This window comes from Capra hircus, chromosome 29 (assembly GCF_001704415.2).
Source record: "Capra hircus breed San Clemente chromosome 29, ASM170441v1, whole genome shotgun sequence".
NCBI classification, from domain to species: Eukaryota; Metazoa; Chordata; class Mammalia; order Artiodactyla; family Bovidae; genus Capra; species Capra hircus.
Window position 1 is genome coordinate 27,258,882 of NC_030836.1, and position 17,892 is coordinate 27,276,773.

General features: G+C 37.1%; 1 pseudogene; it reads left to right on the forward strand.

Annotated features, from left to right (window-relative positions):
• LOC102180377 lies at positions 6,804-7,764 on the forward strand (annotated as a pseudogene).

Genomic DNA, 17,892 nt, shown 5'->3' on the forward strand with positions numbered 1-17,892 from the left:
GAATCAAATCCACATCTGCACTGGCAGGTGGATTCTTTACCAGTGAGCCACGAGGGAAGCCAAAAATTGCTTACAGAAGAGCTCATCAGGTGATATTGAGAATAGCAGCAGAAACTGGGAGGAGTTTAACTCAGTCCAACAGCAGGTGAATTTAAGAGTGCTAAAATAATGTCTGAAGGGGGTGCATCATTCTGTGGATCTAGAATCTCAAATCCAATCACGTAGAACTCTTCTACAGAACAAACACCCATGTTGCTAAGAAAGAGACATCTTAAGAGAAACCTATTTGGGAAAGGAGGAACAATTTAAGATCAAAAAGAAAAGAAGGAGAATTCAAGAGAAATTTTTAACTTCAAAGCTAGACAATAATGATCTGATATACACAGAAAAGAACAGAAACCCAGAAATATAATGAAAGCAAGGGAACAAAACAAATACTAAAATTTAGAGTTTATAAAAATTCTCCTTATGTTAACAAATAATAAAGGACTGAAACTTGTTCTGAAAAGGAACACACCATGTCAAAGAATACTGACTCAGAATGAAAAACTGCCAATCGCACTCTAGCAAAATTATTGGGCATTAAGGAAAATGAAAAGATCTTTTGAGTACCCAGACATGGATAGTGTTAAGTATTTATTTACCTTTAAATATAAGAAGGGTGGTCAACAGGGGTTGGGCATGGGGGAAATGGGAAGATGTTGGTCAAGGGTAAAAATTTCCAATGCTCAAGAAAGAGTATTGGAAATAAATTTATATTTTTAAAAAAAGATTTTATGTGTGTGTATATTGCTTTTATGTAACAAAACGCAATAAGAACTCAATAAGTCTGTGGAATATAATGTACAATATGATGCCTATAGTTAACACTACTGTATTGAACACCTAAAATTTTCTAAGAGAGTATATTTTAAGTGTTCTTGGCTCACACATAAAGGTAACTATGTGAGATAAGGGATATGTTTATTATTTTGATTTCAGTAATCATTTCACAATATGTATGTATGTCAAATCACATAGTATACTTACAAAAATCACATGTGCAACTGAGATGTATAATTTTTTGTCAGTCATATTGCAGTAAAGCTAAAAAATATAAAATAAAAACAAAAGTAATCAAGGTTAATTACTAAAGATTAAATAAAATTCATTCTATTTCAATTAAAAAAACAGCTAACTAAAATTAAACAGGCTTTTTTATTTAAGTAAGCTTAGGGAATTTGTTTTTGGAGAAATGCCAAATATAAAAGATATAAAATAAAGCATTTTTATAATAAAGACTATAAATAAAGTTCATTGTACATGCAGGTGAAAAACTAATGGTGCATACCAAACCAGGATGGTGCTGACTAACGACAACGGCAATGATATTGGTAAAAGTATGATGATATTCATGGTAATGACTGAAGTGGTCGTGGTGAAGATAATGATAATGAAGCTAAAAATGTCCAGCTTCTGGGATTAGGTACCAGACTTACCAGGCGGGATAACTCTCCCAGTTACTAGGCAGGATAACTCTCCCAGAAAAATTAACACACCTGGGAGTTAACACAGCTTTTTTAGAGCAAATGGAAACACACTAATTGTTCATTGAGGACCCAGTCTCTGGAGCAGGCATTCCAGGAGAGTGTCTACCTAAACATAAAAATACCCAGTGCCCCAGTCTCTATGACATATTTCTATGACTGGTTAGTCACTCTAACTGAAAATAGATGTAAATCTTGTAGCTTTCTATTTTCTGATATTTATTTCTTGAGCACTGGAAAGCCGAGTACCTCCTAAGACTTCCAGGTAACAATGTTCCAGTTTTCCTCAACACAGATACTCAGTTATGGTTTTAAGGCAGTTGTGTAAGATGAGAACAAGGTATCTTCCATGAATTCCCGTTTCGACTACAGACATTTTACACACACTATTTTCAATCATATGTCTCCCTTCTCAGAGCTTTTCCCCTCACTTGGAAAGGAAATATATTTGCTTTTATAATTCTGATTGCTTTCATTAGCAGCAGTTCTTTGCTTCTGGTGAGCTGATAAAACTACTAGTAAGATTTTTAGCAACTAACAAGAAATTTAGGGGTCATTTATAAATTAGCTAGAAGATTACAGGAAAATATCACTGTTGCTCATGATTTTGTATTCAATAGAAAAGGTGTTTACATTAAAAGACAGGAAATAAAATCTCTACTTCATAACAATATTCTGTTTTCTGGACTTTAATTCCTAGTAATGAGATGTTTGTGAATTTTCTGTTCCTCATCATTTTAGGAGACTCTGATTTGAGGAAAGAAGATACATAAGATATGTTTCAAATCTGCTGTAATTATCTAGATGAAAATTGCTTATATCTTTTTTAAAAAATTGAAGTACAATTCAAAATTATGTTCAGTTCAGTACTATTATTGAAAATTTAAATACCTCACTGCCAATAATTTAAGGTATAAAATTAAAATAAATAAATTTAAATTAAAATTTTAAAAAAGTTTATTATAATGCAGATTTCCTTATCTTCAGTATCAAAATGAACAGAAGTGATATTACAAGTCAGTCAGTGTCTTTTAATGCTACAGAACAAAGCAGGTTACAAACCAACATGTATAGTATGCTCACTTTGACTAAAAAATAAAAAACCTGTATATTAATGCTCACATTTATAAATACATATATGCATAGAAGAAGATCTAGTAGAACATACATAGCAATTTTAGATTCTCAGTTGATAGAATATGACAATTTGATTTTTGTCTGTGTGTTTACTTGTCTGCAATACAGATATATTGCTTTTGTACTCTTAAAAAAAGTTTCTGGAGATATAGCAATGAGATCTTTCATTGGCCTTAATGTACAACATTGTTTACCTAAAATGTAAAAATAAAGTTTCACAAAGAGATAAGTTATAGCCAGACAGCACAGTATGGTAAAGGCAAAACAGACTCATGGTTACAACTCGTGGGTTCTGGGTTCAGTTCTATTTTTCATAGCCATATGACTTGGGGTGAATTTGAGTATCAGTTTCCTAGAACAGGAGTTTGCTAATGATTCAGAAAGGATCAGATAGTAAATACTGTAGGCTCTGCAATCCGTAAGATCTCTGTTGCTACTCCTTAACTTGTACCATTCTATCAGGAATGCAGTTTTGTGAGCTTTGTGTGCATGCTCAGTCACATCAAACTCTTCGCCACCGTATGGGCTATAGCCCACCAGACTCCTCTGTCCATGGGACTCTCCAGGCAAGAATGGATTGCCATGCTCTCCTCCAGGGCATCTTCCCAACCCAGAAATCGAACCTGCATCACCTGTGTCTCCTAAATTGCAGGGGGATTCTTTACCATCTGGGCCATCAGGGAAGCCCCCTATGACTTTTAAGGAAGGCTTAAAATCTCAACCCTTCAACCTGAACTAACATAGTGCTGTAGGTCAATGATATATTAATAAAAATAAACAAATAAGTCAGAGAAAAGCAGTTTGATTCTAATCTTGTCTCTTTGCTATCTAATACCTCAATTCTTAAAATTTATAGTTTATCAAATGAGTAAAAGAAAATCTCAACACTTAATTTTCAAATAGCTGATGATTTTCTAGATATCACTCTATTAATTATTTATAGTTTGTTTTGGTATGGGTAAATGGTGTATGTGATTTCAGCTTTACAAAGGTATGGCGGTTTTAGTGCCCAGAATAGGTTTTATCATGAATAGGCTTTTCCACATGTAACTAAGATTGCATATTTTGCTGTTCCTGTGTGGAGAGTTCCAAAAATGTCAGTTTGTGGGTATTTTCTCTGTCATTGCTAATCTTTCTACTAGTTCTTTTAATTAATTAGAAGAGTATTGCAGTCTCTTATGGTGGACCTGTATATGCTTTCTTTCTGTCAGTTTGGTTCATGTGTTTTGAAACACTGTTGATAAGTGAACTCATTTAGGAGTCTCATGTCGCCTTAATCAACTGACTTCTTTATCATTTTGAAATGTTCCTCCTTATTTCTAGTAACATTTCCTGCTTTGAGATCTACTTTGCTCGCTGCTGATATAGTCTAGCTTTCTTTGCCTTGATATTTACATGGTATCTTTTTTTCTGTACTTATAATTTTAGCTATTAATGTCTTTATATTCAAAGTATATTTCTTGGAAAACCATACAATTGGGTAATGGCATTTATCCACTGTGACAGTCTCTGCATTTTCTTTAGAGTATTTAAACTATTTGTATCTAAATCAGTCATCAAAATGTTTGTTAAATCTGCCATCTTGCAACTGTCCTTTATTCCACTTTTTCTTTTTCCTTCCCTTCTTTTAGACTGACAGTTTTGATGATTATATTTTATCTCCTATTATGTTTTATCTCCTACTATTAGCTTATTAGCTATAGGCTTTTTATTATTTACTTGTTGTCCTACATTTTATAATATTCATTCTTTCTAGATCTGTTCACCTGGAATGTGGCGTGGAATCACTGGTACAATCACTGGGCTTATGATATATTTCTCCCTCTTCTCAGGAATCAGTTTGGTACTGCCTGTTGTCAGATGTCAGAAATGATTGTTCATTGTGCCTTGTCTGGTTTTCTGGTTGTTTATGGTATAAATACAATTCCAGTATGAGTTCACCCTTCACGGGTGGAAGTAAGAAGCCCACTCACTAATTTTTAAGTACTTTAAATATGTTGTGAAATTTTCAGATTAAAAAAATGTGTATCTTTTTTACTCACATGCTCATCCATAAATTGAAATAACAAAAGCTAAGATATGGAGTAGTTTTAAATGGTTATTTCATCCAATGACCAATCATGTTTAGAATTTGGGAAACTTTAACTGGAGTCAGAGAGGTGATCTGCCAGGGGCTTACATTTACCACTGACAATTTCTCAATAGAATTTACCAAATTACTTCCAGAAGTCAGTTTACCAGAAGAAAAATACTCTATGCTCTTATAAATTATGTTTCCTTCAGTTTTTTCTCTTTGGGTAAAAAGGAAAATTGAAGAAAAGCCATCACACGGAGATATGATATCCAGGAACTGCTTCTCAAGACCAACTTTAAACTGCCATTTCGACTTAGATGCACCAAGATTCCTTCCAAGGAGCCTCTTGGTCATCTGCATATAATGGCCATGGCTAAAAATCTCTGCGTTGATCACAGGTTGACTCTAAAAACAGAAAAACCATGAGTAGTCATTTTGAAATCAACACAAGGTATAGAAAAATGATGAAGCAACAAGAGAGACTGGTTCTTCTAGAGGATACATTTGGTGTGAGGAAAGAAAGTGGCCGTGGATCAGCTGGCCGCTAAGGACAGCGGGGTTTAGCAAAAAAGAAGAGGAGGGAAAATGTCCATGTACCACTCAAATAACTTTGCTCTTGATCTGGGAGGTGCACTGTATTCTATTTCTACTTCCTTCTACTCCTAAGCATGATCCAATTTTTCCTGAGTCTTTTGATGCAATGGAGAGCAATCAATCTCAACCTCTTCCTTGGGAGCTTTATGTTACTCAGGATAAACTGCTTTCAGTGCCACAGTTTCAAGCTACAAAACCCTCTGATTACAATAAACAAAAAGTTAAAGAAAAAATCTTTAGTACCTTCAGGTGAATTTTGCCACCTGCCCATAAACAGAGCCCTCAGTGTCTAGCAAATGCCAGTTGGTCAGAATGACTGTAGCTCAGAACCTGACATATTATTTTTTTAGATCTCACCAGGTGACTTTTACATGTAACCAAAACTAAAAGTAAGTATCCCAGGACCTCAGGTTCAATAAAAAATTAGGACAAACTCCAGATGCCGAATGAAATTTTATATTTGTATAACAATTGAGTATTTGGAAAATATTTCATACACATTATTCCATTACATTTTTTAATTTTGGAAATTGATAATGTAACTCCATTTAATTCTCAACTGTGGAAACTCATTTGTCACTCAGTGATTGAAAGGGCTCTAACTACCAGCCCACACTATCTCAGCTTAGGATAAGGTAACCACATGTTTTCATTTTATGGGCAAGATTTTGAGACTCCATAGATACCAACAGACTTTCTCTTTCTGGAACAACATTCAACTGTAAACCTAGAAATAAAAGAGGTTTACAGGAGAAACAGGAGGGTGTTAAAATCTCCAGGGGTGGCTGTTTTATCCCCACCTTCATATTCTTCAAGTCATGAAGAAATTATCTGAATCCTAAAAAATATTAGGAGTAAGTAGCGTTCATCACTCAGTCGTGTCTAACGCTTTGCCACCCCAAGGACTGTAGCCCACCAGGCTCCTCTGGATTCTCCAGGCAAGAATACTGGAGTGGGTTGCCATTCTCTTCACCAAGGAATTTTTCTACCCAAGGATAGAACTTGGGTCTCCTGCACTGCAGGCAGATTCTTTACCATCTGAGCCACCAGGAAAGAAGGAGTAAAGATACAAAACAATTAGGAAAATGTGAGTTCAAGATCACTCACTCAGGAACAGAAGCTGATACCTCCCCTTACCAGAAAGTCTCCTACACAGTCATTTCCCAGTATCTGCAGGAGCTGCTGTGCCATGCTCAACTTTCTTATAAGTTTGGGGGAGAGTGTTACATGTATATGTATGGCTGAATCCCTTTGCTGTCCTCCTAAAACTATCACAGCATTGTTAATTGACTATACTTCAATATAACATTTTTAGAATTTTTAAATGACATAATACAATGAAAACAGCCTTTCGTGTCCTAGATGCTGTTGATTGAATCCTCAGATGTGTCTCCAACTGATACCAAGGGCTGACTCTATACAACCTTTCACAAGCTCTTCTTTCTTATCTCCACAGGGTCCTCAAACAGAGGATAATGGCTGCAGAAAACCAATCTGCAGTGACAGAGTTCATTCTTGGAGGTTTAACAAGTCAGCCAGAGCTCCAGCTCCCCCTCTTCTTCCTCTTCCTTGTGATTTACTTGGTCACCATGGTAGGGAACCTGGGCATGATAACCCTGATTTGTCTGAACGCTCAGCTTCACACCCCCATGTACTATTTCCTCAGCAACCTGTCCTTTGTGGATCTCTGCTACTCCTCTGTCATTACCCCTAAGATGCTGGTGAACTTTGTGTCAGAGAAGAACACCATCTCCTATGCAGGGTGCATGTCGCAGCTCTACTTCTTCCTGGTGTTTGTCATTGCTGAGTGTTACATGCTGACAGTGATGGCCTATGACCGCTATGTTGCCATCTGCAGGCCTTTGTTTTACAACATCATCATGTCTCATCGAGTCTGCTCCCTGCTGGTGGCTGGGGTCTATATCATGGGGCTCATTGGCTCAACTATAGAGACTGGCCTCATGTTGAAGCTGTCCTATTGTGATTTTCTCATCAGTCATTACTTCTGTGACATCATCGCCCTCATGAAGCTCTCTTGCTCTAGCACCTATGACATCGAGGTGACAACTTTCTTTTTGGCTGGATTCAACATTGTAGTCACCAGCCTAACCGGTCCTTATTTCCTATGCCTTCATCATCTCCAGCATTCTCCACATCACCTCCAGAGAAGGACAATCCAAAGCCTTCAGCACCTGCAGCTCCCATCTTGCAGCTGTGGGATTATTTTATGGGTCTGCTTCCTTCATGTACTTAAAACCCTCCACAGCCAGTTCCCTGGCCCAGGAGAACGTGGCCTCCGTGTTCTATACCACAGTGATCCCTATGCTGAACCCTCTGATCTACAGCTTGAGAAATAAGGAGGTACAGGCTGCCATCCAGAAAACTCTGAGGTGGAAACACTTTGAATGTAAATGTCATTATTTCTCAGGTTGAAAGTGGAATAGAAATACAGGGGAGAAACCCTCTAAAATTCACGCACACACGAATGGAGAGCAACTGCTTCTCAACATGTCTGAATTTTTTTCATCTTCCCTTTCTCCCTTTCACATCTCTCATGCCTCTTGTGTCTGCTTGCTGGTTTTGAGTTCATGTTTTCTTCCTTTAGGGATAGTTTGTTTTTGTTTTTCATTGTTTGTTTGTTTGTTTGTTTTTGTTTTTGCTTGTCCTTGGCCCTCTGATAAACATGTATCCATCTTGACTGGAACATAAGATAAATTAGAACTTTCAGCAATGAGTTTAAGAGGGTTGTTCATTGATTTATCCTCCTCTATAAAGAATATATTATCCAAACTAATACTAATTTAAGCCTGTAGTACACAGGACAAATGGAGGTGAATTTGAAAGTCACCAAGAAGTAGCAAATACTGTTTCTCAACCAGATTTGTCCATTGTCTCTCTTATTATGCTGCTACTGTCTACTTACTACTGCCAAAGTTATTTAAATATTCCTTCACTCAATTAATGCCATAATCACCATCATAACCATAGTATCATCATCACTACATCTAACACTTTTGGATGCTAGTCAATTGTTTGAGTGTTTTGCTAAATTACCTCATTTATTCAGATGAGGAAACTTTGATTTAGAGAGGTTAAATAACTTTCTCCAGATGACACAGCTGGTAAACAATTAACACTGATATTCAAACCAAAACCTCATCATACCCCGCCCCCATCTCTTGGCCAAAGGTCTCTATGTACCCTATCAGTCTTGGCATAATCATAACCTCTCTGCTGCTGCTGCTAAGTCGCTTCAGTCATGTCCGACTCTGTGTGACTCCATAGACAGCAGCCCACCAGGCACCCCCATCCCTGGGATTCTCCAGGCAAGAACACTGGAGTGGGTTGCCATTTCCTTCTCCAATGCATGAAAGTGAAAAGTGAAAGTGAAGCTGCTTAATCGTGTCCAATTCTTAGTGACCCCATGGACTGCAGCCCACCAGGCTCCTCCGTCCATGGGATTTTCCAGGCAAGAGTACTGAAGTGGGTTGCCATTTCCTTCTAAACTCTCAGTTTCAAACTTTTTCTGACAATACCTTTTTTGCCACTATTTTCCCACATCTCCCAGACAACCAAGGAATGTTCGACATTCCTGTACTCTTTTCTCCTTCCTCAATAATTGACATTCTGTAACACCAGTCAACCTGACTCAGTAAATCCAATCAGCATTAGATAAAATGTCTTCCACCATTTGATCAAAACAATATCAGGGATTCATGTTAAAGAATTAATTCTCTTACACAGCAAAAGATTTGTGGGCATTATTTTAATTGTAACATAATTATTTTAAGGTAATAATAAAATAATGATTAGTTTTTTGTCATTTTATTTTAGGTACAATACCTCATTCCTCACTCAGACATGAAAAAATGAATTCTGAGTTTCTCTGAGATTTAACACTCTGAGATTTAAATGCTCATAGTAATTTCTTTTTTGCTTTGTTTAGATTTTCTATATTAGGTGCACAGAAAAACTGATACAGAGCAAATGATACAGAGATTTCCCATATACTCTCTGACCCCATGCATGCACAGCTTCCTCCGTTAACAACATCCTCCATGAAAGCAGTATATTTGTTACAATAGATGAACACACATTGACACATCATTATCATTCAAAGACCATAGTTTACATTAGGGTTCACTCTTGGTGTGCATTGTGAGTTTGGACAACTATGTAACGACATATATACATTATATGTATGAACACTATATACTGGTCATTACTAGAGTTTCACTGTTCTAAAAACTCTCTGTGCTCTACCTGTTCATCCCTCCCTCTGCAGAATCCATGACAACCTTTGATCTCTTTACTGTTTCCTTGATTCCTTGGTTTTGCCTCCTCCAGATTGCTGTAGATTTGACTTATACCACTTTGTACTATGCATTTAAGTTTCCTCCATGTCTTTTTATGGCTTGATAGCTTATTTCTTTTGAGCACTGAGTAATATTTTATTGCCTGGATATACCACAGTTTATTTTCCATTTACCAACTGAAGGACATCTTGATTATTTCCAAGTTTTGACACTTAAGAACACAGCATGAGGAGACAATTGTGCAGACATAGGTTTCAGATCCTTTGGTTAAATACCAAAGAGCACAGTTTCTGGATTGTGTGATAAGAGTTTGTTTAGTTTGATAAGAAACTGCCAAACTGTCTTCCAAAGTGACTGTGCCATTTTCCATTCTCACCAGCAGTGGATGAATTCCTGTTACTCTGCATCCTTACCAGTACATTCTAATAGGTGTGTAGTAGTATCCCACTCTTGTTTCAACTTGCATTTCCTGATGACAAATGATGTGGAGTATCTTTTCATATGCTTATTTGCCATCTGTATATCTTCTGTGTTAGGTGTCTCCTAAGATCTCTGGCCCATTTTTTAATCAGGTTGTTTCCTTACTTTCCATATTTTTGTTGAAATATATTTGACATACAACATTATGTGAATTTAAAGTGTACACATGTTAGTCTGATATATTTTATATGATTACCATTACAGCAATAATTAGCACCTCTCTCAAGGAAGCCTGGCGTGCTACAGTCCATAGGGTCACAAACAGTCAGACACCACTGAGTAACTGAACAACAACTGCAACACATTGTATAGTTATCAGTTCGTTTTAGTGGTTTAAATGATTGCGGTTCGTTTTAGTGGTTTAAATGATTGCGTTTTAGTCTCTCAGCAAGTTTGAGGACTGTAATACAACATTGTTTCCTATTTTCACTGTGTTGTACATCAGATCTCTAGGACTTATTTACCACTTACTGCAAGTTTGTACCTTAAACATCCCTTACACACCACCCCCCCCAAGTAACCACCATTTTACTTCTACAAGTTTGATGTTTTTAGATTCACCTGTAAGTGATATGCAGTATTTGTCTTTCTTTGGCTGACTTACATTATTTAGCATAATATACTCAAGATTCATCCAAACTTTGTATTAAATATTTTAGATAACAGTTCTTTATCAGATATATCTTTTTTAATTTATTTATTTTTTATTTTATTTTATTTTTTTACTTTACAATACTGCATTGGTTTTGCCACACATTGACATGAATCCACCACAGGTGTACATGAGTTCCCAACCCTCATCCCCCCTCCCACCACCCTTCCCATAGCATCTCTCTGGGTCATCCCAGTGCACCAGCCCCAAGCATCCTGTATCCTGTGTCAAACCTAGACTAGCAATTCATTTCTTACATGATAGTATACATGTTTCAGTGCCATTCTCCCAAATCATCCCACCCTCACCCTCTCCCACAGAGTCCAAAAGACTGCTCTTTACATCTGTGTCTCTTTTGCTATCTCGCATACAGGGTTATCATTACCATCTTTCTAAATTCCGTATATATGTGTTAGTATACTGTATTGGTGTTTTTCTTTCTGGCTTACTTCACTCTGTATAATCAGCTCCAGCTTCATCCACCTCATTAGAACGGATTCAAATGTATTCTTTTTAATGGCTGAGTAATACTCCATTGTGTATATGTACCACAGCTTTCTTATCCATTCGTACACTCTCCGACATAAATCAGATATATCTTTTGCAAATATGTTCATGTAAACTACAGCCTGTCTTTTCATCCTCTTGACAATGTCCTTCTACAGAGTAGAAATTTTTAATTTTATTGAAGTCCAGCTTCTCAATTCCTTGTTTTATAAATCATTCTTTTTGTCTTGTACCTAAAAGGTCATTGCCACACCCAAGGTCATCTAGATTTTTCCAGTTACCTTCTAGGAATTTTACAGTTTTGTATTTTACATTTAAGCTTGAGATATTTTAAGTTAGTTTTTGTGAGCAATGTGAACTCTTGTGTGATTCATTTTCTTACATGTTGTACGGAACCATTCTTTAATAACATTATCTTGGCTCCATTGTTTATTTGTTTGTTTTCTTTACAAAGGTCAGTTGTCAATGACCAATTGTCTATATTTATGTGAGTCTATTTCTAGGATCTTTATTCCATTGATCTCTTTTTCTAGCCTGCCTACAATACATGATTACTATCACTTTAGATCAATAGTAAGTCATGATATTGAGTAATGTCAGTCCTCCAACTTTTAATTCAGTTCTACTTCTTCAGTGTGCATTGGCAATTCTGAGTCTTTTGCCTCTCTGTATAAACTTTGTAATCAGTTTGTCATTATCCACAAAATAACCTGCTGGGACTTTGACTGGAATTGTGTAGAATCTATAGATCAGAAGAAGTTCAGAAGAAGTGAAATTGTGACAATATCAAGACTTCAGGTTCACACACATGGAGTAACTCCATTAATTTTGTTATTCTTTCAGTTATTTCATCAGCATTTTGTAGTTTTCCTCATAAAGAGTTTGTACATATCTTGTTAGATTTATTTGAAGTATCATTTTATGGGCTGCTAATGTAAATGGGATTGTGTTTGTAACTTTAAATTCCACATGGTCTTTGCTGATACAGGAAAGCAATTGACTTCTGTATGTTAACTTACATTCTTCCACCTTGTTATAATCACTTGTGGTTTCAGGAGTTTTCTTGTTGATTCTTTTAGATTTTCTGTATGACAACTATGCCATCTATGAAGAAAAACAGTTTTATGTCTCTCTTCCTGATCTGTATACATTTTATTTCCTTTTCTTGTCTTACTGACTACTTAGGGCCAACACTATATTGAAAAGCAGTCATGAGAGGGACATCCTTGCCTTGCTCCTAATCTTAGTGGGGAAGTTTCAAGTTTTTCATCATTAAGTATGATGTTAACTTTAGGTTTTGTGTAGGTATTCTTTTTCAAGTAGAGAAAAGTTCCTCTTTACTGTTAGTTTACAGAGAGTTTTTATCATGCATGAGTTTTGGACTTTGTCAAATGCCTTTTCTGCAACCATTGGTGTGATCATGTGATTTTTCCTCCTTAAACCATTTATCAGTTGAATTACATCAACTGATTTTTAAATGTTGAAACAATCTTGCACAACTGGAAAAAATACCACTTAGTCATAGTGTATAATTTTTTCATATATTGTTGGATTCTACTTGCTGATATTTTGTTGAAGATTTTTGCATCTGTGTTTATGAGAGAGATTAGTCTATAGTTTTTGTTAGTTTTTCTCATATACTGTTTTTGTCTACTTTTAGATGTAAGGTAATGTTGACTTCATAGAATGTTCTTAAAAGTAGTTACTCTGCTTATATCATCCAAGAGAAATTTTAGAGAATGCATATCATTCCTTTTTAAAATATTTGCTAGAATCCACCACTGAACATATGTAAGCCTGGACAGGATGGCTAGAGTGGGCTGGTGCTAAGATGCTTAGTTGCTCAGTCATGTCCAACTCTCTGTGACCTCATGGACTGCAGCCTGCCAGGCTCCTCTGTCCATGAGATTCTCTAGGCAAGAATACTGGAGTGAGTAGCCATTTCCTTCTCTAGGGGATCTTCCCAACCCAGGGATCGAACTCAGGTCTCCTGCATTGCAGGAAGATTCTTTACCATCTGAGCCACCAGGAAAGCCACCAGAGTTGGCTGGAGTAGAGTATTTCGTTTTCTCTACATAGAAGGTTAAACCCAGCTGGATCTTTCCCCTGTGGCCTGCCAGGCCTGCGAGGAAAAGTCTTGTAATCATTAATGCTCCAGTTCAAAAGATCACACATAGATATTTGCTTGGAGCATGACTCTTCAGCTTCAAGGGTCTATTCAGGCCTCCTCTATGAGTCCATTCTTCCAGCAGCAGACACAACTATACTGTTGATGTGTTCACTCCAAGGGGAGATCAGGCAGAAACTGTATGCAGGGGATGAGGATGAGAACCGGGCACGTGGACTGGAGGTGTTTATGCTGTGTATATGTTGTCCCCTCACATTTTAAGAGGAGTGGAAATGAGGAGCAGTGATAGTAAGCCGTGGCCCATGGGCAGGTGCCTAAGAACAGGGTGGCTCTCCCTGAGCAACTGCCTTTGGCTTGGAACTTCAAAGCATCTTAGGATTCAAATCAGGCCTTCCAAGGTTGTTAAAGTAGTTTGTCCAGGTAGGAAGCGAGAACATAATTTATTTAACACCATATTAGGTTTATTTTTTATTTAGTTTTTATTGTGGTTAAAAAACACACACATAACATAAAATTTACTACCTTAACTATTTTAAGTGCATAGTTTGGTTCATCAGTGTTAGCTATGTGTACACTGTTGTGAAAAAGATCTCTGGAAATTTTTCATCTTGTGAGTCTGAAACTCTATTCCCATTACACAACGACTCTCCTTTTCTTCCTCCCTGAAGCCCCTGGTAACCACCATTCTGCTTCTCTTCTTAAGAATTTGACTATTTCAAATAGCTTATAAAAGTGGAATCATACAATATTTGTCATTTTGTGGCTGGCTTACTTCACTTAGCATAATATTCTCAGGTTCATCCATTGTAGCATTATGGCAGGATTTCCTTACTTTTTAAGGATGAATGTTTATTTTGTTGTATGTATGTATCAAATTTTGTTTATTCATTCATCATTGATGGACATATGGGTTGCTCCTACCTCTTGGCTATTGTGCAAATCCTACTTTCAATTCTCTTAGATATATTGCAGAAGTACGATACTGGATCCTATAGTAGTTCTATTTTTTATTTTTTTAGGAAACTTCATATTGTTTTCCATAGTGATTACTCCATTTTACAGACTCACCAGTAACATACAAGTGTTCCAATTTTTCTATATCTTCACTTACACTTGCTGTTTTCTGGATTTTTTTCTAATAGTAGCCATTATAGTAAGTGTGAGATTATACCTCATTGTGACTTACTTTTGACTTACATTGTCTGGTGTTTAGTAATATTGAACATTTTTTCAGTTGCTTGTTGACTATTTATATGTCATCTTTGGAGAAATGTCTATTTAAATCTATCTTAGTTCATTGCAGTTGCTATAGCAAAATACGATAGCTTGGAAGCAACCTAAACTTCCATTAAAGAGGCATACATAAAGAAGATGTGGTACATATACACAATGGAATATTATTCAGCCATAAAAAGGAATGAAATTGAGTCATTTGTGAAGACATAGATGGACCTATGAACTGTAACAGAGTAAATAAAGTAAGTCAGAAAGAGAAAAACAAATATCATACATTAATGCGCACGTGGAATCTAGAAAAACGGTACAGGTGATCATACTTGCAAAGCAGAAGTGAAGACACAGATGTAGAGAATGACGTATAGATAATAAGGAGGAAGGTGGCGATGAGAGGAATTGAGAGATTGGAAATGACACATATACACTGTTGATACTCTGTGTAAATACATAACTAAGGAGAACTGATTGTGTAGTACAGGGAACTCAGTGCTCTGAGGTGACCTAGATGGGAAGAAAATCCAAAAAGGAGGAGGATATATGCATATGTAGCTGATTCACTTTGCTGTACTGTAGAAACTAACATAACATTAGAAAGCAAGTATACTACAATAAAAACTAATTATAAAACTAAATAAAATAGATAGCCAACAAGAAACTACTATATAGCACAGGGAATCTCCTCAATACTCTGTAATAGTCTAAACAGATAAAGAATATGAAAAAGAATAGATAGATGTGTACATGTTACTGAGTCACTTTGCTCTACACCTGAAATTAATGCAAAACTGTTAATCATCTCTACTCCAATATAAAATTAAAATTGAAAAATAAACTGATTTTCTATTAATACAAAAAGTAAAATAAAATAAAAATTTTTGTGTGATAATTACACAACTGTGATTATATTAAAAGTCACTAAATTGGAAAAACAAATCTACTCCACATGTGTTTGTCGTGAGAATCAGTTAGAAACAGTAGCAATTACCCAAGAGAAGCTCTTCTCAAAGCAGAAGCATGAGAGGTAAGTCCAACCTTGCAAACGCATCCCTTGCACACACATCCCTTGCACCTGCTTACATCACATCTGCTAATGTCTGATTGACCAAAATGGCTCATGTGCCTTAGCTGATCATCAGTGAGGCACAGAAATATATGCTACCTAAAGATGCTTAGTCCTTGGAAGGAAAGTTATGACCAACCTAGATAGCATATTCAAAAGCAGAGACATTACTTTGCCAACAAAGGTCCATCTAGTCAAGGCTATGGTTTTTCCAGTGGTCATGTATGGATGTGAGAGTTGAACTGCGAAGAAAGTTGAGCGCCGAAGAATTGATGCTTTTGAACTGTGGTGTTGGGGAAGGCTGTTGAGAGTCCCTTGGACTGCAAGGAGATCCAACCAGTCCATTCTGAAGGAGATCAGTCCTGGGATTTCTTTGGAAGGACTGATGCTAAAGCTGAAACTCCAATACTTTGGCTACCTCATGAGAAGAGTTGACTCATTGGAAAAGACCCTGATGCTGGGAGGGATTGGGAGCAGGAGGAGAAGGGGACCACAGAGGATGAGATGGCTGGATGGCATCACCGCCTCGATGGACATGAGTTTGGGTGAAGTCTGGGAGTTGGTGATGGACAGGGAGGTCTGGCGTGCTGCAATTCATGGGTTGCAAAGTGTTGGACACAACTGCGTGACTGAACTGAACTGAACTGAACTGAAAATGAAACCATGGCAAGGTATAGATCCATAATACTACTAACTGAGTGACAGAATTCTGACCAATAACGCAAACTTCCACACTGAAGCATAGTCATCCCTCAGCATCTGCAGAGGATTGGTCACAGGACCCATCTTGGATAATGAAATATGCAGGTGCTCGGGCCCCCTAATCAGTGTTTCAGCATTCTCGGTTTTATAACTTCACCTTTGATGTGTGTCAAATAAATGGCAAAGCCCGTCACTCATCCAAAGTTTCCTTTTTCCCAAAAGAGAATCTTTCCAAAGAAAAACTCACAAGACAGTGATTGACTCCTCAGCTCTTAGCATGCTAACACTTTTCCAAAAAACCTTCCTTTATCACTAATATGTCATTGAGATCAAGGTGTTCTGATGTATTCTGGGCACCTTTACTCAATGTTGTAGATATATAAACCAGTAGAGAGGAATGCTCTGATTCCCACACATGCCTGCATGAAAAGATCAGTGTAATCTATAGTGCCTTAAAATTCTATGGAAATGGCCTCTTCTAATAATCTGCTGCTTTTAGTACTTCCTTGATAACTAGCTAGATCCCCAAATTATTTACTTATTCATTAGAACTTACACTTAGTTGAGTATCTTGAGCCACAGTTTTCCATCATAGCTAAAATGCCCAAAATAATCCTTAGGAAAAAATTATGAAATCTGACTCTACTAGTCTTGAAATAATGTCTGAAACTTTCCACTCAGCATCTTTCTAACTGTTAAACCTACAGTTGTTCATAATCATTAGGACAGTTCCTGCAGCTGCCATGCATAACCAGGAATTACCATACTTCACCTAGTATCTCAGACTTACATACTTGCCACCCCCACACCACAATTTTAACATAGCTCTACTGTCATTGGTCAAAATGCAATATTCAAAAATGACTTATTGTGAAGTAAATTAAATTACTATAAGCAGAATCAGGCTTTAATATGCTTATCAGTTCAATTCAATTCAGTTCAGTCGCTCAGGCATGTCCGACTCTTTGCAACTCCATGAATCACAGCATGCCAGGCCTCCCTGTCCATCACCAACTCCCAGACTTCACATGCCCCCAATCCCTCCCAGCATCAGGGTCTTTTCCAACGAGTCAGCTCTTCGCATGAGGTGGCCAAAGTATTGGAGTTTCAGCTTCAGCATCAGTCCTTCTAATGAACACCCAGGACTGATCTCCTTCAGAATGGACTGGTTGGATCTCCTTGCAGTCCAAGGGACTCTCAAGAGTCTTTTCCAACACCACAGTTCAAAAGCATCAATTCTTCGGCACTCAGCTTTCTTCACAGTCCAACTCTCACATCCATACATGACCACTGGATAAACCAGAGCCTTGACTAGACAGACCTTTGTTGGCAATGTCTCTGCTTTTGAATATGCTATCTAGGTTGGTCATAACTTTCCTTCCAAGGAGTAAGTGTCTTTTAATTTCATGGCTGCAATCACCATCTGCAGTGATTTTGGAGCCCAAAAAAATAGTCTGACACTGTTTCCACTATTTCCCCA